We start from the raw sequence: 25,770 nt of genomic DNA, 5'->3' as shown, positions 1-25,770 counted from the left end.
GTGATACAACCATTTGGAAACTGCTGTGCTAGAGGATAAAATAATTAGTTTACGCAAATAATATTATTGTTGGCGTATTTATTAATTATTCTCAGAGGGAAAAAAACTTACTTTAAGTAAAATACGACCAGTCTAAAACATTTATTTTACTAATAAATCAATGGTTACGTGATACAACCATTTGGAAACTGCTGTGCTAGAGGATAAAATAATTAGTTTACGCAAATAATATTATTGTTGGCGTATTTATTAATTATTCTCAGAGGGAAAAAAACTTACTTTAAGTAAAATACAACCAGTCTAAAACATTTATTTTACTAATAAATCAATGGTTACGTGATACAACCATTTGGAAACTGCTGTGCTAGAGGATAAAATAATTAGTTTACGCAAATAATATTATTGTTGGCGTATTTATTAATTATTCTCAGAGGGAAAAAAACTTACTTTAAGTAAAATACGACCAGTCTAAAACATTTATTTTACTAATAAATCAATGGTTACGTGATACAACCATTTGGAAACTGCTGTGCTAGAGGATAAAATAATTAGTTTACGCAAATAATATTATTGTTGGCGTATTTATTAATTATTCTCAGAGGGAAAAAAACTTACTTTAAGTAAAATACGACCAGTCTAAAACATTTATTTTACTAATAAATCAATGGTTACGTGATACAACCATTTGGAAACTGCTGTGCTAGAGGATAAAATAATTAGTTTACGCAAATAATATTATTGTTGGCGTATTTATTAATTATTCTCAGAGGGAAAAAAACTTACTTTAAGTAAAATACGACCAGTCTAAAACATTTATTTTACTAATAAATCAATGGTTACGTGATACAACCATTTGGAAACTGCTGTGCTAGAGGATAAAATAATTAGTTTACGCAAATAATATTATTGTTGGCGTATTTATTAATTATTCTCAGAGGGAAAAAAACTTACTTTAAGTAAAATACGACCAGTCTAAAACATTTATTTTACTAATAAATCAATGGTTACGTGATACAACCATTTGGAAACTGCTGTGCTAGAGGATAAAATAATTAGTTTACGCAAATAATATTATTGTTGGCGTATTTATTAATTATTCTCAGAGGGAAAAAAACTTACTTTAAGTAAAATACGACCAGTCTAAAACATTTATTTTACTAATAAATCAATGGTTACGTGATACAACCATTTGGAAACTGCTGTGCTAGAGGATGAAATAATTAGTTTACGCAAATAATATTATTGTTGGCGTATTTATTAATTATTCTCAGAGGGAAAAAAACTTACTTTAAGTAAAATATGACCAGTCTAAAACATTTATTTTACTAATAAATCAATGGTTACGTGATACAACCATTTGGAAACTGCTGTGCTAGAGGATAAAATAATTAGTTTACGCAAATAATATTATTGTTGGCGTATTTATTAATTATTCTCAGAGGGAAAAAAACTTACTTTAAGTAAAATACAACCAGTCTAAAACATTTATTTTACTAATAAATCAATGGTTACGTGATACAACCATTTGGAAACTGCTGTGCTAGAGGATAAAATAATTAGTTTACGCAAATAATATTATTGTTGGCGTATTTATTAATTATTCTCAGAGGGAAAAAAACTTACTTTAAGTAAAATACGACCAGTCTAAAACATTTATTTTACTAATAAATCTGATATTTATCTAATAATCCAATAAATATCCAAATGCATAATTTTTATAACATTTGACGAACTATTATAAAAATCAGGTGTTGCATAATTAAGAAATAAAATTATATGAAGCAAAACTGGATTGTTTTGTAACCAGTGAAAAACAATCCAGTTGGCTCGTTAGGAAAATATAAAAAGAATCCAAAAACAAATGTGCTGAGCTGATTAATATACAGAATTTGAACCTTGGCGACTGAGTAGTTTTGTCTATAACTGTCCACAATATAAGACAATACAGAAAAAGTCGAAAAGAAAAATAGCAGTGACTTCTTTTTCATTTCGAAAATAAGAAGCTATAAAATGCAAATGACTGCCATTTTACATCCTTGGGAAACTAAAGAAAAAATTAGTGATTCTTTTAAAAGTAGTTACTTCTGTATTACAGACGTGTTTAGTTATAACAAATGTTGCAAAATAGTGGCATAAGCAGCAAAATGGGCTCATTTTAAATAGTCTCGCTAAAAAATATCAAAATAGGGCCACACTAAATACTTTAGGACTACTCTTAGTTTTTTGAGGGCTTTAATCCTTTAAAATAACCTTTATACTTTGTTCTTTTTTGTTTTAACAATATGTTGAATTTCTTGTTTTCTTTCCCTACCCAAGACATAATATTTCAAACATAAAATATGCATGTATGTTGATTCTACTACAGTTGGGTTAGAGCAGTGGTTCCCAAATGCAATACCGCGGTACCCTAGGGTTCCGTGGAAAAGTCTCAAGGGTTCCGAAAGTTCTAAACTAGTTATGACTTTCGGAAACTGGAATTAAATTTATATTTTAATAAAACATTTTTTATTTAATACTTTCTATTTTTATGAAATTATTTGATTGAAAGGCTTGATAAAAGAAATTTCAAAACAATGTTTTTTTCTAATAACATTAAAATGAGTGAATTATATACATTTATGAAAAGTTTTAGCACTATTTCGCATCAAATAAAAATAACCTAATTCAACAGTGAAGAAGTATCTTTCTCTGATAATCTCAATGTTTATATTCTTACGTTTTTGTTTTTATTTTAATGGAAACCATGTTTAATCTTCTTCATTTCAAGTTTAAGCATGAACAAAAATTAAATTAAGAACTATACTAGATACCGTTCCAGACCTGTGAATTCAACTGATAAATCCCTATTTTAAAACTAATATTGATTAAACAATGTGATAAAAAAATTTTCTTATTCATTCCCTAAATATTTTCAAAATAATTAAAAAATTTAAATTATTACATAATTTTAAAATGATTAATAGTGTTTTGTTAATTAATATGCTAACAATGTTCGTTAATTAATATGTTGAATGGCGGAAAAAACACTTAAAATAACTTTTTTTACATGATCAGATTTTTACGTACTGAAATTTATCTTAACGGATCTAAAATATGGTGATTAATTAGTGCCAGGTATTAAGTTACGGAATCATACACAACAACGTTCTTTCTCTGAATAAACATATACGACGGGATTGAATTTTTGATTTTCAAAGTATGGAGGAAGTCGTAATTTGGAAAATATTGTAACAATAATTACCTTTAAATTTTTCTCACTTAGTGTTGCTTCTGTAAAACACAATTTTTATGCATTTTTATAAATTATCTTTAAGGTTTTAAGAAATTTATTTTATAAAAACTAGTTTAATAACGCTACATATCTGTTAAATACGTTTTTTATCGTGATTTTAACGGTAACTTGGCTAAAAAAAAAATTTCCAAGAGATTTTATTTCTAAAATAAGCAAAAATTCATTCCTGTAATCATAGTAATTATCTTGCTTATCTATGAATAAAATTTAAAAAAACTTAATAACCACAAAACTTAAAAAGCCAATAAAAAGTACATTATAAACTACATTATAAAATATAATAAAAATACAGAAGAACTACATTAATAATGAAAATATAATACATTAATTAAAAAAAGTTAAGAAATGCAGAGAAAGAAAAAAAATCTAAAAAGTTTTTTTTCTTTGCTATACTACTTTTATGCTTTGTTTGTTTTTTTTAATAGTTTCATAAATTAAATACGTTTGTATTTTAAAAAAAAAGACCTTTTTTGGTTATATTTAAACCATGCCACTCTTTAGATTCGTATTTGTAGAAATATTTTGTTTACAAAACACATTTATTCAGCTATTTAGTAACATCCTTTTTCATTTATAAATATTTTCACTATTATTAAATCAATGTAAGCATTTTTTTTCTTCTCAAAAACTCTCTTATTTCCAAAACACCGAATATTTATCGAAAACAAATCATCACAAAGTGAAGATAGCGCAGCTATATCGATTTAATGGCTGAAATGTTTCCATAATTAAATTACTAGTTCCATTTCATTATTTACTGCCTAATCAATGTTTACTAGATGTAATTAAGAATTTTCTATTGAACAATAGGCTTAATCTAAATTGTTACGAGCCGATTCCTAGGGAAAACGCACTCAGCATTTTCCCCTCCGATAAAGCTCAATTGTTCCACCAGCGGTAATATTTCAATAGAAAATATTCCCTATCAATTGCATTCAAAATGCCTGCGTTTCAAAACCCGTTTTCCCTATACTTTGATGAAATCTATTCACCAACTTCCTTTGCTTTTGTTTACAAGCATATTGTTATTTTAACTTTACTTCTGGAAAATGAATTCCTTTTATTAGTGGACATACCTTAATTAGGGGTTCAAAAATCAAAGACTTTGAACACACAGTTTTGGTCTGTAATGAATGTTGATTAAAGTGGGATATAATGTAGTTGATTATAAGCGCATGAATTAGATACAAATCATTAAATTTAGTAGGATGAATAAAAAATAATAATATTTTGAATAAAGACTTCTTTTAAAATTATGTTACATAAATTTTTAATGAAATGTTTTTGTGAGTTTTTTCCCTGACTGTTCCGTAAATAAGGGGAAAGATTAGACTAGAGTTTCTTTACCTAAACAAATTTTACAAAATTATAATAACCATCTCAAATTTATTCAGGTTAAGTTTTGCTAAAGAAAGAAATAGCGGAATCAGTTGCCATACCCTTCAAATATCGCTTTCTAGCTTCCCACCAAATTAACGAGTTCGTACAATCATGAAAAGATGGAAGAAAGAACATCGAATTTTGCCGGTTTGAAAAAGCAAAAACTCATACTTTTCTGCAAAAGGTGGTTACCCAGCCTCGAAATACTAAGTTGTGTATTGAAGTGTCCTTGTTAAATGTTAGAATGAACTGTGAGCATAGAATGTTACTTTTTATGATTGCTTCAGCAAAGGCTTGTCTTCTTAAAAGATACAGTTTTTTTAGCTTCGGAACTGTCATCGTACGCCACTGGGAGTGCTTCCCTATTATGAACTGTTTTGTGTTTTTGTGAACTGGTCATAAAAGGGAAGTTACCCTAGCCGAAAACATTTCAGGTCATGGGTTCCCATGCAATTTTGATCCTGAAGATGTGCCCTAACTCTTTTAGAAGTTTGTCACAACATTTACGCAATCCCCTGTTATACTATATATAACGTTTTTAAACTTGTGCATTTCGGCGAAAAATAGACCAAAGACGCCATTAAAAAAACTGTAGCTTTAGGATCAAAACTATAATCAGATTTGAAATCCAGAAACACGAATTAGACAAAATCAAATATTTTTATAAATGCAGCAAAAAATTTGCTGTGTAATTCATAATAAATAAAAACATGACTTTAATAAAGTATATTTCATTGAAATCAATATCTTAGAAGATTTTGTTTTAATAAATGACTTAAGACATTACAAGAAAGAAAAAATCGAAGCAGGGAAAAAACTATTGATTGAGTGCAGCGTAGTAGCGCAAAAGGCGTATCTAAGTTGTTTATTATTAACAACAACTCATATTATCGCATTCAGGGGGGGGGGGAGGGTTAGGCCATAAATCTGCAAAAGGGATCAAAAGAAAGTGAAATCGTTTCCACTTTATGACACCCTAGCCACCAAGGTTGATGTGTTACAATAAAGTAGGGAATGACCATAGGAGAAGTGTGAAAAACTGCTATGGGGGTAGGGAGAGTTCTGAAATTTTGTAGATATAAAGTAACTTTTCTTCCATGTCGATATTGTGGGTCGATCAGGCATGAAATTCCAGTTTAAACTGCCTCTCAATTTTTTTTTCTTCTAAATTTCTTTTCCTGCTGTAATGATTTTTAGACTGAACGATAGAAGTTAGTTTGGAAAATGTTCCTTGGATGAAATTATATGTATTGAGACTCAAGAGGCCTATATCCCCGCCATCTTGAGTTTCAGGTTAAATTTTTAATTTGTGTTTTCTTCATGTTTTCTTTATAATTTCATCAAAATTTTGATTATATTGCTTTATTTTGCGGCACAATGCCTCTAAAAATAAGGTAGAAAGTTAAGGGTTGCTTTATTAAATTAGGATAAATGAGTCGCTCAGAAGCCAATGCGGTTAAGTCCAAAACACAACAATTGAGAAAATTAATGTTTTTTGATACATTAGTTTTTAAAATTCTTGGTTTATTAATTTAATTAGAAAAGTGTATAAAGTCTTTTTTCGAGGTGTAAACTCTGCAAAAAAACAAGATATGTACAGGATGTGTAAATAAAAACGTAAGTATTTATTGAAATAATGGCAGCATCTTAAAAATTTTAGGACTTATACCTTTTGGCAGCTGAAAAAGATAAGAAATTTATGTCTACTAGTATAAACGAACTTTTATTTTCCCCAATCATCACTAGATACAATGACTAATAGAAAATAAACTGTTGGATTATTTCAAAAATTGTTTTTTACTTCAAAACTAGAGTGGCACTTTTCTTTCTTTCAGGAAATGAAAATAAAATAAATAAAAAAAAACCACATTTTGAAAAAATACTACGAAAAATACCATACCCCTTTTTTTGGTGAAAAAATACTACCGTAGTATTAAAAATACTACGTCTGGCAACCCTGAGTTACTATGAATTTCTTGTTTTTCAGTGTTACCAACAAATATCGAAAGAAGAAGAAGAATTTAATTTTTATTTCAAAGTTTATATAAAAAAATATTGATAAAAGGTGGACTTATTCACAATGTCTTCTGAAATTATTATACAATATATTCAGAAGCTATTAAAAAAAGGGCTGTCTAATCTAGAAAAAAGTAACCAACGAGTAAATCCTTTAATAACTAAGAAGATTATTATTTATTTCATCAAAATTTCCAAAAATCAGAAAATATCAAAAAATGGACTTAACCGCATTGGCTTCTGAGCGGCTCAAATAACGCTCGATAATTTATTGAACCTCTATGAATTTTTCCTCAAAACTTTGAAGCAATAAAATGATGCGTTTTGTGGGTTTGAGTAAATAATTTAAAGCTACACCTTGCTCAGTTTTTAAAATTTTTTTAAAAAGTTATTTTTGTTATAGAAATAAAAGAAAAACAAAGACACTAATCAAAAGTCTAAAAACAGGCAACTTCATACAATTTAGCTACTTATCAAAAACTAATGATTACAAAATTAAATTAGCACAATTTTGTCGGCAAACAATTAATAGATAATCAATATTACCGCACAATTTATATCTCAACTTGTGATTGGGTGGCGGCCTTACATATTAGATATTGCAGGAAGATATTGCCGAATACAGTTATATCCATCAGCAGTTTAGTTGTGAAAATTAAATAAAAATGATTAAAAGCATATTTAGAATTTCCTCTTTATCTCCACCTCCTTCGACAGTTGAATTCGTTCTTTTGAGGAAGGGCTCTAAATAATTATTTTTTCCTAATACATTCCAACTCAGCAAATTAATTCTTAATATGTATTATTAATTCTTAATAATACATATTAAAAATTAATTTGCTGATTACATTGGAATTACTCCCGAATTCCGATAATACTAGGTTTTATTTTTAACAATGAAGAAATAGTTAATTTTACCATAGTATGATGTTTTTAAGATTAAAATTGAACTAAAAAAATAATTAATAAAATAAATTTAAAATTCCATCTTTTTTCTTTTCTTTCGGACTTTTTTTTCCTAACGCTATTGTTCATGAGCAATAATACGAAAATGAAATTCCATAGATCGACGGAAAATAAAATTAAAAAAAATTTCTCCAAAAGAAAAAATAATTTTTTTAAACATTTTATTAAACTCTTCTTGATATGAAATGACACATGCCATACAACAAGAATTAAAACAATTTTTTAATTAAAAAGATAAGAGGAAATAGTTTTCGTTTATTTAAAATTTCCAACAATCATTCATTATGTGCTTTCAAAAGAGAAAAAAAAAAGAAAACGAGAAAAAAGAAACAAAAGATAGGAAGAATGAAAAGAAATGCTAAATTTATCTAAAAATATTCATTTTTCAGTTTGCTTTGTCCTACCTTATCTTACCCCTGATCTGACCAAGGTTCGAATCCCAGGGACGGCTAATCGATGATGATGACTAATCGATTGATGGCTATTACCCAGTGATGGTTAATCGATTCGTATTCGTGATGGCTAATCATTCGAATCACATTGCCGGTTAAACAATATCTCCAGTGGTGAAAGAATCATGAATTCGAGTCCACTTAGAACTCCTCAGGGGTAGTCCACCAAAGAACTACCCTTGCAAATAGGTATTTCTCTTTTTTTTAAGTAACACTAATGCAGGCCTGCTCAATAAATTTATGAAAAAGTTCCCTGGTTTTTTACGTTGGGTTTTAATTAGAAGGCTATGGAGGCGAACGTCGATATTGTTGCAAATTCGATATGCAGGCGCCACGCTACCGTAAAAAATACCGTAACTGCCGTAAAAAATATTTGTATGGGAAAAATATTAATCATAAAAAAATGTTAAGATTTACAGTAGGCGAAGACTTTCGAAAAGTTGATTAATACTTTTGATATTTGGCTAATTTACTAGCTAGTAAGTTGAAGTCCTTAGAGCGGGCCATGGATATGGATGGATTCCTCAACAGGGGTAATAAATTTTTTTAAATTTATTAAAACAGCCATTTCAAATTAAATGAATAAATTTGATTGAAAAAAATAAGGAAAAAATAATCTTTAGTGGTACTTTTTGCTTCGATACAGATTTTTTTTTAGTTTAATTTAAACGAATTAGTTAAAAATCACATACAATATACTTTGCATTATTTAAGTTATAAAGGTCTATATAATTTTGTTAAATACCTATCAATGCTTCCTTTCCCTAGTTTATTTAGAGCTAAATAAATGCCCGTTCTCCGCACGGGATGAAAAAAAATTAAACCATCAATAAATCAGTACTGAGCAACTTTAGGAAATGATGCCCAAAAGTGAAAGACATTTACCGACACAATTAATTAAGTTAAAATAATTTCAATTTTATCAATTTATTTTAATTTTTGTCACTGCCCTGGGAATGTCGTTAATAGATTAAGCTAAACACGTTTTTAGTTGTCCATACCATCAAAATAATGGATTACTGTATTCAATGTCATTTGGGGGGATGATATTGCTCGAGGTCAACTCATGATGATCAAAATTTACCACCAGTTTTAATAGGTACTAAGTTTGCCTACATTAAATTGTATTGATTAAAATTGCACTAATTACCGTCATACCAAAAGTGCTTATTACCAAAATTAATCAAGCACCATTGACGTTAAGAATAGTATGAAAACTTTTTATGTTCCTCCTGAACGATCCCTTTATCCCCTACCATCCCTTTATTAATTTTGATTCTCAGCGCATAGCTGATTTTTTATTTCGATTAGTACCATATTTTATTAAGTATCATTGGCGTTAATAATAGCATGGCTATTTTTCAGGTTTTACCCAACAAATTAGAATTATTTCCTCATTAATTTTTCTTTTTAGTTCATAGTTACAAATTAAAATGAAACTATAAGCTAATACCAAAATTAATTAAGTACTGTTGGCTTAAAATGATAGTATAATGATTTTTGAATTCTCTCCTAAATTAATTAGTTACATTTTTCAATTAATTACGCTATTTTGTACATAGTTTATTTTTTTATATCAATTATAGTATCTATTACCAAACGGACCGGAGTCTGAGTGGTAGTGCTTCGCACGGCCGTGCCACATATCCGGGGTTCAATCCTCGAACTGCGCAAGGTTGATGCAGCCTTTCAACCCTTCAATGGATCGATAAAATAAGTACCAAGCATGCTTGGGGAATAAACACTGAGGGTTCTGTGTTCAGCTGATCACCCAACCGGAACATCTGCTCCTTTCCGTCACCCCAGTGCTCAGGGATAGGCAAAACTGAGCAAAGATAGGCAGAGTAGGCTTTGGCCCTCGGTGGGCTGTCTTTTACTTTTACTTTCTAACAAATTAGTACCATTTTCCTATCATTTATGCCTATCAGTATGCAGATATTTTTCTTTAAATTTCAGTTTGTACCAATTGCCGAAATTAATTTTCATCAAGTTCATCAATAATAGTCTGGCTATTTACTACGCTTCTTTTAAATGAATTAGAATTATTTCTCCCTAAATTTTTCTCTTCAGTACCTAGTTTAATTTTTTTTAATCCGATTAGTACCTTATAGCCGTGGTGGATCAGGAGATAGAGCGTTTGCTTTCCAATGAGGTGAACCGGGTTCGAATCCCAGCTATGGCTAGTCAATATAAATTCCGCACCCGGCTAGCACCGACCACAGTGTGACGTAAAATATCCTCCGTGGTACATGGATCATGGGTTAGAGTCCCCTTGCCACCTGGCTAACCGTGGGAGATATTTATGGTTTTCCTCTCCATGTAACGCATTAGTTCCATCAAAATGTTCTCCATGAAGGCAAATTTCTCTCAATTCTTGATCCAGGAGTTCCCTTGTCTTCTGGATTGGGTTCAAAATTGCAAGGCTATTGAGTTGAACATTAGTAGTCGTAAACCCAAAATTGGGCTGACTGTTCCAAGACAGTTACTAAATATAACAAAATTAGTACATTTTACCAAAATTAATCGAATATCATTGGCCTCAATAATAGTATGGGAATTTTTTACCTTTCTCCTAAACAATTTAGTACTATTTCTTCATTAATCTTGGTTTCCAGTATATGACTTTTTTTTTAAATTCTAATACCATAGATTTTAAATTATTTAGTTTTATAGAAATGCTTTTTAAAAGCATGACGATAAAAAAATAAACAAGTGGTTTCACGTTATTTAAAAAACACTGATATGGTGAGGTAGTCCGCCTATGCTACCACGCTCACGTTGATGATTGAGTTTATCTGACATAATAAATCTTCGGATCATTCTCAAGGATGTTTCCCAGATCGCCGCATATAGACTATTGTGCAGCAGAAGTGCGACGTAAATTAAGTACCTACCTACCTGACGTAATGAATAAAAAATAATTAAATACATAAGAACTTGGAAGTAACTCCTTTTCGTTTAATAAAAGTTATAGGCAAGCAATCATTACTTACACTAACTTTAAAAATATCCACTAACTCTTCATTTTATTATAATAGAATTACTAAAAGCGAATTTTTGAATGTGCTTAATTTCCTTAATCTTAGAACAACATTGCTATAACCTAAGCTCTATTTATTAATCATCCAGTAGCCATGCTTTCTTGAAAATTGTTAAAGAGATTAACAAATTAAAGAGTATCGATTGATCTCCTCAGATTCTTGGAGTAATATTTGATAGTTTTAGATATTTTGATGCTATTAATGTAAATCCAATAAAAGTTTGTATTTCTAAATAATAAAGAAACATTCTTAATTAAAGTTGAATTCAGCTCATTATGAATTGTGTAAATCATAATTCAAACAATTAATTATAAGAACAATTTAATTAATAACTCATATTTTTCGAAGAAACTGGTGACATTTAAAATATATATATGACAATAAATTAAAAACATGTCGAATTAAATTAAATTTAAATGTGAGTTTCAAAAGAGTGAGTAAATATGATAGAATTAACATTGCTCCATTAAAATGATGAACACTGTTTTTTTTAAATACTTTATTTATTTTTATCCTGCCTATACTTTTATTTAGTAATGATAACGCCAGGATTAACATCTATATGAAACCAGCTACCCTAACTGTCGGAAGCGGATGAATTTACGTCACTTTGTTTTATACCCGAGATTGCCGACCTCGCAGTTTTAAGTTCATATAAAGAAAGCAATGAAAAAGAAAACGAATGCAATAAGAAAAGAAAAACAAAGAATTTTGATACATTTTTTGCAGTGTAATCATAAGAAGTTTTTAATTATTTTATCAAGTGATTTATTATTGTTTCTTTTTATATTATTTAATGAATAGCTTTAAAATCGGACATTTTAGCCAACACATTTTATTCTTTTTTTTACGTAAATAAATTTTGTTTTAATGAAATTGTTTTGTTTTAATGCATTCTTGTCAGAAACTGTTTGTGTTCACTTAAACAGAAAACACAATTTTTCCAACATTTCATAATATTTAAAATTTTATAATTGAAGAGTTGAGTAATTGAAAAGTCTTAAGTGACATTTTTCAAAAAAATTGTCACTTATTAAAAGGAAGTTCCAGTTTAAGTGTCATTTAACTATAAACCTTTTCCTTATTTCTTTAAGTCCAATTCTGAAGATCTCAATGAATGAAAGAGCTAAGTGACACTCACTAAGTATATTTTGGAATGGAAGAAGTTTCCAAGTACACTTGTGAACATAAAATCCACGAATAATCCTAGAAAATATAAACGTCTCAATTGGCATTCTAATCTTGCATAAAAGCGAACGAAAAGCGCGTATAGTTCGAATAAGTGCTAGGGACCTAAATAAAATATAACTAAACTTTTCTTTGTTTGGGATTAAAATTTTTTGCTTTTAAACAGCAGAGACATCATTAGCAATTAGAATGTTAGGTGTTAAACTTTAAATGTGAAGCGTACATGTTGCACATGCGTCAAAATCATTGGTGATTTTTTTACATGACTTAAGAGAGTGACTATCATGATTTTCGTGACCTACGATCAAATCTTGGAGGTAAGTGGTAGGTTTTTATACTGATCTGCAGACTTCAAATCTGATGTAAAATGTGAAATTTGTAAAGACAGATCAGTGTTTCATTGATATTGGGCAAACCAAAGTTGTTTTATGGTTTTTATTGCTATTTTACACAAATGCTTGTTTCATTTAAAAAGTTCTTATCGAATGTGAGAATGTTCGATTATTCTGTCGTGCAATTGAAAAATCAATGAAAACGACAAAAAGTTCAAAATTGATATTTTTATATATTTGACATCTTTGTATTGTAAACTACATAATGCTAAAGATAAAAAAACAAAATAAAAAATAAATAAAACTTTTCCAAAAATAAAATTTGTTTTATCAGTTTTTTGACATTCTATTTAGCGGATCAAGTATTTACATTGTTTTTTCAATTGCACGGCAGTATTTTTGTCACAAGAAATCCCCTGTCTTTTAGATTCACGAATAAAAAATTTAGATCCATCAGGTTAAGAAGTTGAACATAATCATTTGCTACTAAACGTCAGTTTTATAAAAGATGGGTTGAATTTGCGAAGTGTGATCCAATGTATGAAAAAAAAGTTTTTAAAATACCTAATAATAATAATTTTTAAAAAGATTTCAATTTAATAAAAAACCTTTCAATTCAAATCTTAGTGCCGAGTCGAGTAATTAAAGGAAATTAAAATACAATGTTTAGAGTCATTTGATGATACATTTTCAAACTCAATTAACTTGATTCAAACATTTCATGCTCTTGAAAAAAGAAAAATCTCGATTGCAAAAGAACTAGGAATTCGTAAAATAATTTAAAGAAATGGTGCACGAATAATTAATGAGACAATTTAGGAGGGAATTCTTGAGAAACGGTTGTAAAACTGAGTATAAAAAGTAGGATCTTTGTTAGAGGAAATCAAAAAGTGATTAAAGCATTGGAAAATATTGAAAAATTTACTTGTGTTTTAATTGCACAAATGATTTTAGGATGTTTATAATTAGCTACATCAATTTAATAGATGCAAAAACGTTTAAATAAATAAAAAAAGAGCTTTTCTCAAATGCTTTATGTTTTGTGTCATCAGTTTAAATAGTTAAAAACCATTTTTAATTTTAATTCTTCAGTACGGATCCTTTATTACGGATTACATAACCGAAATTTTTTTTTTTTGTGAGCAAATGCCACTAAACGATTTAACAACATTTATAAATTGCTGCTAAAAATCATTTTGTTTGTCTAGCTATTTCTATCTGCATAGTAATACTGTATAACTCCCGGTATAAAGAAGAGGTGACTAGAATATGTGATATTAAACATTTTATCTTTTTTTGGGGGGGGGGGGTGTCTCAGAATAAGTAAACGAAGAGAAATGCAAATTTTAATATTTCGTAACGTCAGTAAGCACTTTATTTACGTCGTACTAGAGCTGTGTGATGGGCTATTGGCGATGGTTTGGAAAACATCCCTGAGGATGACTCGAAGACATGCCATTGCAACTTTGATCCTCTGCACAGGGGATGGCTCCCTCGCTTTGGTAGCCCGACGATCTGCGCGAGAAGTCTAACACTTAACGGTAAAACAGTTTAACGAGAACAGATGCCGCACACACTCGGTCCCTAGGCAGGCTGATCAAAGTGGTCACCCACCCGCTCTCTGATTGCAGTCAGTGATACTTCACTTCGGTGTTCTACTGGCAACCTTGTCTTTACGAACAGTCCACCGCGGGACATTTCGCAACGCATTGATTTTGTTATGATCGAATAACTGAACTACATCGTGTATTGTATGGGAGTTTTTAAATAATGTTTGCTTTCTTTTTAATTATATTACTATCTAACACAGTTTGAAAAAATGAAAATAAATAAATAAAATGAACACCGTCATCGAAATAATTAAAATCCAGATAACAGACATTCAGCTGCATTGTCTTTAAAAAAGAAGTCAAATTTCTCCCAATACTTGATCCAGGAGTTCTATTCTCTTGTTTAGTTAGGATTATTTTTTATTTTAATAAATGCTTCTAAATTCACATTTTTAGTATATATATTTTTTTTTTGTTTTGTTGAAATAGATAAATCAATTTCAAATAACGATGATTATACATACGGGGTAATTTGTGACAAATAAGCACATTTTGTAACATAACAATTATCTATTTGGTATTTCATAACAATTGATATTTCATAACAATTATCAATTTGGATTCAAAATAATTTTGAAAAATTATGTAAATAGTCTCCTGCTTATCTAGATTTCTTAAGCTTCAATCAAGTGTTTTAACTAGTATAACTCAAAGGAATAAATTTTAAAAACAAATTGTTCAATCATATCTGCTATCATTGAATAACGTATTCACAAATTCATATAGATTTGATGCGTTATTAATTACCATTTGCAAAGATAAGTTACACCAGTGTTTCCCAAAGTGTGGTGGTACGCGTACCCCCAGGGGTACGGGAGCAGTTAAGCGGGGGTACGCGTTCTTATGCAAAATATCTTGAAACAAACGAAAATTTTAAAATTTTTTATCTGAAAACATAGCTAGTCATGAAAATTAACGATTACGTATTTTTCTATTGGCTACTTTTTGCAGAGTTAACAGTTAATAACCAACAAATGTTAATAAAAATAAAAATATTTTTAAAAAAAATACATTCATTTTTTTAATAGTGGTACACAAAAGTCATTAGTTTGGGAAACACTGAGTTACACAATTAGTAACTGCGTTTAAAAAAATTTGTTCTGTAGTTCTCACCTCAATATTCAATGCCCTACTGACAAAATAATGAAAGGAGAATTATATATCATGACTACGAATTTTCAGTTCCCTGATTAAACAAAGAGAAGAAATGAATTTTAAGGCAATAAAAAGTACAAAAACCTATGAACATATAATTATAATTAACGGGGTTTGAACCTGATACTTCATGAATTTGTATTCATGAAGTGCTCAAATGTCCTTTAATTAAATCTCATATTCGAGCTAAGCGACGATACACGAGAAGTTATCGTCTATCAGAATCAAAATGGAACCACTAACGTTCTTTCTATATAGAACGCTTTGGTGTTAGCGTCGCAATAGAACTATTCTAGTTTGCAATTAGCAACGGTTTAAGAAATTATCCTTACTGATGATTCGGAGACAATACCAGTGCATAAACGCTCTACACGATTTAATTAAATCCGATGAAAGATCACCCGGCCTCTGCTACAAGCTCTCTCTAATGTACAACCATGTGAGAACACATAATCTTATACAGCACTACAGCCCGGTGAGCCTTAGCCTGCCGAACAATATCATTTCAGACTTTGAAGTTTATAGCTTTCGACTTCCAGTTTTTTTACCTCTAAGGTGGTTAGATCTTTGTTGGTATCGTTCAATCGTCAATTTTTCGGTCTTTTTCTGGTCTCGAGTTCAGAGGTTTCCTTCCAATTTACGAGTTTTCTTAGATTTTTGTTATAATTTAATCTTACAACGTGCCCAGGCCATGCCAAAGATCTGGATTTAATAAATCGAATTATGTTTCTCCGCCTGATTAAATGGACAAGTTCTCTATTGTTTCTTATTCTCCACTGTTTATTTATATTAATTGATTCGAATATTCTCAAAATTTACTTTTCGAGATTAATAAGTTAAATTCATCTCTACATGTTAGTGTCCAAGTTTGGTTGTAATACGTAGCTATAGGTCTGATAACTGTCTTATAGATCTTCAACTAGATTTCTTTAGTAAAAAGTATGCTCTTAAATAAGTATTGGTATAACTAAAAATACTTTTTTTTTGTATTCTGAAGTTAATTTTTTCTCAAATATGGCTAGTATCATAGGTAATTAAACTAAGGTAAGTAAAACTGGAAGCTTCTTCAAACTTATAGTTATCTACCGCAAGCTCTGATGAAATAGTGGTAGATTTGATTTGTGCAATAAATGTGTAGACATTTACTGCTCTAAAAACACCAAACATATTACATTACAGTGGATAACGAAACACTACAAGACGATGAGAGAAAGTGTAGCCAATCAGACATGCAGCCTTTGTCATGGAGTATTGAACCTAAGGCCAAGCTGTGGTAGGCGAAGGTTAAATGCAAAGTTCCCATTAAGCGATCCAATGTCAGTGTATCTAAATATACTTAATCATTGCGTAAGTATTAGATTTCTCGAGCATTAAACAATTGTAGAGGTAATCAAATCTTAAGATGGATCTAATTAATTAGGATTGTAAATTTCAAAAGAAAAAAAAAGGACTTGTCAGATGAAGATTTTTTCCTTAAATTTGTGATTTATTATATATTTTCAGACTAATTGAATGGTTGCTAAATTAATAGGAAAAGATGTTTAAATTTAAATTGAAAAGCGATTGTAGCGAAGCCATAATTCATGTGGCGGAAAACAAAGATGCGTGACTTCGGAACACGAGTTCGAAATCCACGGAAGGCTTAAAGTTAGTGCAAACCAGGCCTCGAAAAATTACATTCCCTGGTATGTTCAAGGTATGGAAAATTTTGAGAGGCAATGTATTTTTTATCCTTGCATGCCCGGCTACGCAAGTAAATATTCAATCAGAAAAACTCTATAATACCGATTAAATATTCCTCAAATTTTGATAATAAATAAGAATTTATAAAACTAAAATTATTTTTTTGTTTTAGTTCTGTGATCTGTATGAATCCTTTAAATTTATGTTTACTTAATATTTACAAATAATACAGTCAAGAACCTGCAGGTCCACGAATGTGTACCTTATTACGCATATAGCGAAATTTATGACAGCGTAGTCAAGAGAAATCTCCCAGTATTATGATTTTTTAATTTTATATCAATTTAGTAATAATTTTATGCGTATTTTAATTACATAAAAATGAAATTAATTGTTTTATATTGAGGTACACACATACATGTAATAACTTTAACTTTTTATGTTTTCTTCCATAATTTGGAAAATTTACCAAGTATTAAATATTTTTTATAATTAATGTTAGATTATTTTCAATAGTTATTTATTTCGAGGGGGTTGAAAAATTAAAAAACTTTTAAATTGATATTTAATGTAGTTTTGAATTAACACGTTCACGCCGGGTGTTGCGCCTGAAAGCGGGACGGAAAAGAGAAAATACTGGTAGAAGAACTATTTCAATATTAGATAATATTCGGAAGGAGTTAATCTATTCTCAACAATAAAAATTCACTGTAAGGAAATTTATCACGGCGAAGAAGCAATTCAATATAAAAATTGCATCCGTTAAAACCAATTGGTAGTTATGGATTTTTATTATTCCCGGAAAAAAACTAAAAAATGAAATTTATTTGTTACCAGTTTTTACTCCGGTGAGCCGCCCGATGAGACAATCTAGCGTGACCCACCGGTGGGTCACCCCGGCGTAAACGTGTTAAATAAAACTTAGTATTTTTTTTTCAAAATGCACTTCTTTTCTTCTAAATAATTTTTAAATCTATTCATCGTTATACTTAAATCGACAATAATGTAACAAAATGCATGTTTGTTAACTTAAGGGGCATTAGAAACATTGATAAGTTTTTAATTATTTTAGAACTGAGGTTAACGTATGTATAAATAAACTTATTAGCTCTCTGGAATTATATTATACTAGTGGGCTGCGCCCCCTGCTCGCTAACGCTCGCCAACCCCCGAAAATTGCTACGCAATCTTATATGGTTTGCTTCGCGTACCAAGATCGCTTCGCTCGCTACTAACTTAGGTACATTGCAAATGCACAAAATTCTAAGAATTCAAAACAATCATTCAAATCCATGTAAAAAAATTACATCTTTTTAGTTAATACTAAGTCATTAAAATAAATTTGAATTCAAATAAATGACATGTAATTCGTTTAACCTATTAGAAATGTGCTATAGTATAATTCGTGATATAAATCAAAATTCGTCATATAGAAATTCGCGAAAAAAAGCGCTTTTGACAAAATACTAAAATACCGATCTATCGACAAAGACTACTCACTTCTGCCTAGCTTAATATTATGAGATTGCCGCAGCTGATGCTCTCTGGTTATTTCAGTTTCCGTTTTTAAAAGCGCTATATGTTGAGTCACCTCAGATAGATTTGGCATGTGACATTTTTAGCGGCAATCATGGGTCGATTCGCCGTATAACAGAAATAGTAACGTAAACAAAACAAAGCAAACGTTGCCACCGGCGGAAAAGAAATACAGCCAAAATTTGGGAGCCACGTAAGAGAATTATATATATTAGATATTTTGTTAATCTTATTATGACTTATGGCACTAAAATTGAAATTTGGACGTGTAGAACACTTTTTTGCAACATTCTGTAGTGAAGAGGTTAATTAAAAGTTTGTGTTTTGTATAAATAATGTTAATTTTTCCTTTTTAAATGCCTATTACTCGGGGTTTAATTATCATAGAAGCAAAATATCATCACCAATTGAAAGATATATTAAACATTTATATTATTAAAAAATATTATTTTCGAAAATTTTCATTGAAATTTGCTTTCTTATGGTTACTAGACATCTTAACATAAAGAATGTTTAAATTTTAATAGTGGTTTTTCTGTTTATTTAACTACTCACCTAAAACTTGAGAATTAAAATTCTTTTGAAATCACATTCACCATAAAATACTTTCTCATTGCGCCAATTGTTAAACTTAATGTGTTAATTAATCAGAAATTTTCGACAACTTAGTCGTCTATTAGATTCCCGCCCTTGGCTGGATGCTTGAAGCACTGGCGTCCTTGGCATCACTCTCTGTACGCCACAAGTCCTTCAATATAGCCTTTACATTAGTTACTTGTTTGGAAAAAAAATTGAATTGAAATTTTCAAATTAACAGGACGTTGAAATAATTCAGAATTGAATGAAAACGAATAAAATCTAATTTCATCAATGTCATCTTGACATTTATTTTCTGCGCAATTTGGACATCACGTTTGGCGCTGATTTCTTTTTAATTTTCTTTAAGCAGCTAAAATATATTTTGGAAATAAATTTAGATTTATTTAAAAGGCCTTAAAGCTGTTCCTTGAAGGCTCTGATGACCTATTAAGTAACGCTCTTTAACGAAGCAGAACACGCTGTTTATAATATTTTTTTTTTACGAAGTATGTACTGCTTCATGAACTCAACAATCAACGAAACTTGAAATCACATGTCCAAGAAATGACTCGTCGATGATCAAAATATGGCTCAATAGTGAAAATTTTAGAACTGATTAAGAGTCCTAAGCCTTTGACGAGTCTTACAACTGATTAAGAGTTCGATGAAATGGGGGAAGTTCTTTTCTGTAACGTTTTAATAAATCATTTTGTGGCGATTAATTTTTGAAAAATAAACTTATGTCATCCATTTTATTAAATAAATCGAATTTTGAAAGTATTTAATAACATTAAGTTCCAAATCACTAAATCGAAATAAATCGGCTAATAAATTCATGTAACTAATAACCAAGTGCTTCTATTTCAGCTCCAATTTGGCTATTATTTTCAGTACTTTTTACCAATACCATTTTTACTGTTCACTGCGAATTTCAGAACATACAACCTTTAGTTCCTTTATATAGCTTAAAATACATTCAATGTAAAGGTTGTAATTCATTTTTTTAGCTTGCTTTTTTTTCACTTTAATTTTTAGGCTAGCAATATTCCATTTACACAGATGTTTTCTTTAAAAACAATAAGTGGTATGTCTGGAAAATTCGCTAATATTTTGCTTAGATAAGTCTGGTACATAGCGTGCCTTATAATCCACCACTAAAGTCGTAACATTTGTAGGGCTGCAAGCCAGGAAGTAGGATTATTACGACACCTGCTCTTGTTTTAGGGAATGTGCATTATTATTTGTAGAGTCAAGCTGAGAGCAACATTTTTTGTAACAAATGTAAGAGTTAATTCAAAAAAAATTTCTTCGTTTCATACTGGTAAAATTGAAATAATCTTCCTTTTAAAATTCTCAAATATACAAATTCAATGTAAAAAAAATACATTTTAATATTATAGGATATCAAAATAACGAAAGAACATCTAGGATACCAAATTTAAACAACATTTTCACTATTTGAAGAAGGAGTAGGAGTAGTAAAACATTTACCGCTGATATTTGCTATGGTCATGTTAAAAAATTTACTTAAATCAGTTCAAAATTGAAGATATCATGCATGCCAGATATCACGAAAACACACTTTTTTTAGTTTGCGAAAGCTTTATTTCATTTCTGTGCATTAATGCAAATCTAAGGCAATTCCACCATTTACATATTTTACAGATTTTAAACAATTATAACTCAGTTAAAAAAAATCCGTAAAGTTCCAATAATTTTTTTCACAAATAAGTGATTTGTCATTTAAACTCATTAGACTTGGTGTTACTTCATTAGTAATTTTCATTAATTTAAAAACTTGTTTTTTAAAAATTAAAAACCGGGTGGGAGTTACGAGCTTAACACAATATGATACTACGATAACAGATAGTTTTAAATTTTTAAAAATTTCAAAAAAAGGTTTTAAAAATTAAGTCAGTGTAAATGACACAAAGACTCATTTTCAGAAAAATTATTAAAACTCCTCGATTTATTTTTTTTTAAATAAATAAGTAAAATTTTACTCTTGATCTTTTTTTAATAAAAATGTTTGTTAAAAAATGATAACTAATTATAATAAACCTCACTGTATGCAGCAAATTTTTAAATTCCATGCTGTACATCATAATAAAAATATATTTTAATTCGGTTATCATTTAGTTTCAAACGAAAATCATTACAAACTGTCTTTCTCACACTCAAATTACAGAATCTGCAATGTCTAAATGAGATGTAAGAATGCTAAGAAATTTTTTTTAAACAAAATAAACGAGTCAAAACTTGAATTGATTATAAAATAAAATTTAAATAAAAAGATGTATAGTACACGTGGTTGCGAGAAAGAAACTGGAACTTGGTTATTTTAATCTCATTTAATTATTTATTTACTTTCGACACCCACTATTTCACAATACCCAAAACTTTCCGCACAAGATCATCTTCATCTCAATTGTTTCACTAATAAAAGGTAAAACAAATTTTAACTGAAAAGGCAACAGATTCATTTAATTCACAGATCATTACCAATAGCCTATCTTGCAGCTCTAATATGACGTAAATAAAGTGCTAATACTATTAATTTTAAATTAAAAGAATGTCTAGTTATAGTGGCAATCATGAATGATTTTCTTTTCTCTAAAGAATGTTGCGATTTAAATTTGATCAGAATTTTGCTCTTTATATTTATTATAGTTATATGAGCAATTCTACAAATAAACGCCAATTAGGCGGCCAAAAAAAAAATTTTGGGGGGGGGGCACGCTATATTGACATGAATTTTCTTCTTTTTTGCACACTAAAAAAGCAAGAAAAAATCGTGAACATTAAATTTTTTCTTGCTTTTTTAGGGTGTAAAAAAGAAGAAAATTCATGTAGAAATAGAGTGCTCCCCCCCCCCAATTTTTCTTTTTGGCTGCCTAATTGGCGTTTATTTGTAGAATTGCTCATATATTGAGAGTTTCAGGTTTCAACTCTTAACTCAGAAGATGGAAAACTCATGCAAAATACTGAAAAATCGATTAATTTTATTTATTTTTGTTTTATCATAAAACTCAATTAGAACCTATCAATGCATCTTCGAAAGTTAAAATATTTTTTTAATAAAAAATTCCCACACTAACGTCTTGCAAACCGCAGTTCATTTTACCACGTAGAGCGAACAATTGTCTTTAAAAATCTAAAGAAAAAAAACTTTTTTTTATGAAATAATTGCGTTAATGAAGTAAAAAAAATGAGCAGCTAAATCTTTCTGCAATGTTTACGTGCTTCGATTAAAAATTTTAAACTTAGAAAACAATAACAATATTTTTCTTATTCTTAGTTCATAAACATCAGTTTCCAATGTTTTACATTTAAAAATAGATTAGAGAACAGTTTTTGTTTAATTAGTAAATCCAGTTGGGACAAAATGCATTGAAGTCGGTACTAATATTTAGTTCACGATTTTTATTTAACGCTTTTATAAAAACTGTATAAGTGAAAACTTCAAAAATGAAAACATGTACTTTTTGAATTGTGTAGTTGAATTATCGATTCAATCGACAAATATTTTTTATTTTACAAGCACCTTTTTTTAATATTTGCGTATTTAATTTTTTTTATTAAAAATTGTATCTTGATTATGAAAGTCTCATACTAGATAAAACAGTCATTCTACTCTAAAAAAAATTAAATCAAAAACTGCAATTGTTTTATTGGTATTTTGAAAGAATGAAATGAAATTTAATTTTAATAAGAGTTTAGGTGCAGATGAGAAATAGAAAGTTTCAGTAAGTCATACATTTCACGAAGACTTTACCGACAAACAAAGATATTTTTTTAATAAGTTTTAAAACGAAGTACCATTTCGCTATTTCATTTTCGCCAACACATTTCACCACCAAGAATTAATACTTATTGATTATTTTATTAAAATATTCTTAAATGTTCTATTTCGGTGAATGTCTTATCGGTCAAATATTTTATTAAATATATAGTATTCTAATAAAATATTCATTGAATATCCAATGGAGTACCCCTGAATATTCTGCCATATTCCATTCATCATTTTTAATAGAATAATCAGCTACACGTCATTCATTCTTTTCTCATATTCAGTAATGCACCTTTTAAGTTTTTTTTTTAATATTAAAAGAGTTTTTCATGAGTTGAAAGTTTTCAGACGTGCATTTTCATAATCCCGAGCACATAAATTTTTATATCGAAGGAAAGGAAATATAAGAACTCTTAAAATCATATTTTTGTCACTTTGAACAATTATATATTTTTATTTATTTAAGTAAGAATACGTCTTCGCCAACAACCATTTCATTGATAATGTTGCAAAACATTCGAAACTATCACCTTCAAAAAATATACATTGGCAATTGTTTGGTGTAATATATTAAATATTAACTTATATAATTGCCTTTTGAGCTTCAATTTTGAAAAAAACAATCCAAAAAAACTCATAAGTTACAAAATTTCTAAAAAGTTTGATTGTACGCTACATTAAATTAAAAATTTTAAGTTAAGATGAACCAATTTTTGATTCATGATTGCAAATATATGAAACCAGTCTCGGTTATGGAGAAAAAATATGGTACCTTAAAAGCCATTTTAATTTTAATAAAAAAAAAATATTTGAAATTACTAAAGCTAAGATTCGAATTAAAACCCATGTAGCAAGCACTGTTTCAACTTATTAATTTAGTCTTTTTCTCAGGTGTGGAAAAAAAAATATATCACCCAAAAAAAATTTTGTTCTAATGATCTGCTTTTTCACGAACTAAGTGTCAATCGTTATGATTGCAAAAGCTGCCCTCAAAAATAATTAATAAGTGATTAAGAGAAGAATTTCTCGAAAATAAATATATCTTTCATTCGACAGCTTTGGATTTTTAATCTAAGTATGCGAAGTAGCCGTAATTGGAATATACAGTCCGAATCATAGCCTATGGTCCCAATAGTTTAGCCAGAAGAGTAATGTTGAAAGTTTAGACATCTTCATGTTAATTTCCCTTTTTGCATATTTCACCATATTGCGGTAGATACGGAACTAAAAACAAAATTTAAATGAAATCAGTTCATTAATTCATGAGAGATAAAAATTTTAAAAACACGAATCTTTTGAAATATAGTAACTAAAAAGTTATTCGATCAATTTTGTATTTTTTCCTTCATAATTACAAAGTTTAAAATGGTTGGTAGATAGGTAATTTGTTTACGTCGCACTGCAGCTGCACAATGGGCTATCGGCAACTATCTCGGAAACATCTCTGAGGATAATTTAAAGGCATGCCATCACAATTTTAATCCTCTTCAAAGGGGATGACTCCCCTGCTTTAATAGTCCGATGACCTGCTTGCGAAGCTCATCACTTTACGGTAGAACAAGACAGATACTGTGCACCCTCGGTCCCTTCGCTGTCTTATCAAGTGATCCAGCCAGTAGTGCTTGACCTCGGTGTTCTATTGGGAATCGTGTCTTTACGATCAGGCCAGCGCTTGACATAGTTTAAAATGCTGTAAAAATTAGTTTTTTTTTAACAATTAACAATTTTTGTGGACTATTGATTGCTCTCTTGGCGAAATTATTGGGACTTTATTTTCCAGAAAGTGGATACCTTCCCTGCATAGTTTGATGATCGAAAATCCACTGAAATGTTCATTCAAAGAAAGTACATTGTTTTCGTATCAGATTCCTAAACTTCCTTTCGTGTCAGACTCCTAACCCTTTTAAAGGCACTAAATATGTGAATATCAAACCAATAGAACAGAAGTTATTTCCGTTGATAACTTTTTGTTTTATTCGCTGTACAAATTCTTCTTTATTTTTTATTTTATTTTTTGATAATTTTTAAACTGAAGCTCTTCCTAAATATTAAGTTTTGGAAAGAGAAAAACAAGTTTTCGAAATCTCCAGCATCTAAATAATAAAATAAAAACTTTGATTTAAATTTCAAACTTCAGCTTGTCTAAGATACATATTTTTCGAAATGTAAACGCACGTTTCCTCTTAACCTACTATACATGAAAAAATTGCGAATATCGCAACAATTTTGGATACATTAAAAAAAACTTTGAAATTTTTTGTTACACATTTTTATTAGCATTCAGGAAATAAAATAGATTATTATCGCCATTAATGATTTAAGTTAGGAAAATTACTTACAAGTTTTTCATTTGCTTGCTCGATTCACTCAAAAAATTTGCTTTTCAAATAATGATTTGAAATTAAAATAGATTACTATTACTCGAATTTTACTCCTATTTTTTCCAATTTCCTATTTTTGTAGTTTTGTTTTTTACTTCTTTTTAAATTCTAGTTAAGAACTTTAAGCATATGTTTATCTTTTTTTATGATTTTGTTACTTAATCGTAAGATTTTCTCTTTTGGTATTTTATTAATAAAATGTTATGAGTTTTTGTAAAAATTATTAAGGTTTTATGAAAAGCCAAATATTTATCGCAAAACCTTTGGCTTTTCACAAAATCAATAAATTATTTTTAACTACAAAGATGCATAGAAAAGTTCAAAAATAAATTTTTATTACAGAGTGCGTGAATTCTTCAGGTCATTGCT

The 25,770-nt window shown here is 29.2% G+C and overlaps 1 protein-coding gene across 1 annotated transcript in view; it reads right to left on the bottom strand.

The window, feature by feature from the left end:
• The window catches only part of LOC122269131 (cytosolic carboxypeptidase 6-like), a 553,508-nt gene that overhangs the window by 526,983 nt on the left and 755 nt on the right, over window positions 1-25,770 (bottom strand). The gene's annotated exons all lie outside the window — the stretch shown is intronic.

The sequence above is a fragment of the Parasteatoda tepidariorum genome, chromosome 7 (genome assembly GCF_982258835.1).
Source record: "Parasteatoda tepidariorum strain Cologne lab strain chromosome 7, Ptep-v5.0, whole genome shotgun sequence".
NCBI lineage: Eukaryota > Metazoa > Arthropoda > Arachnida > Araneae > Theridiidae > Parasteatoda > Parasteatoda tepidariorum.
Note: the sequence above shows the minus strand (reverse complement) of the source record. Positions and strands in the feature narration are given on the sequence as shown.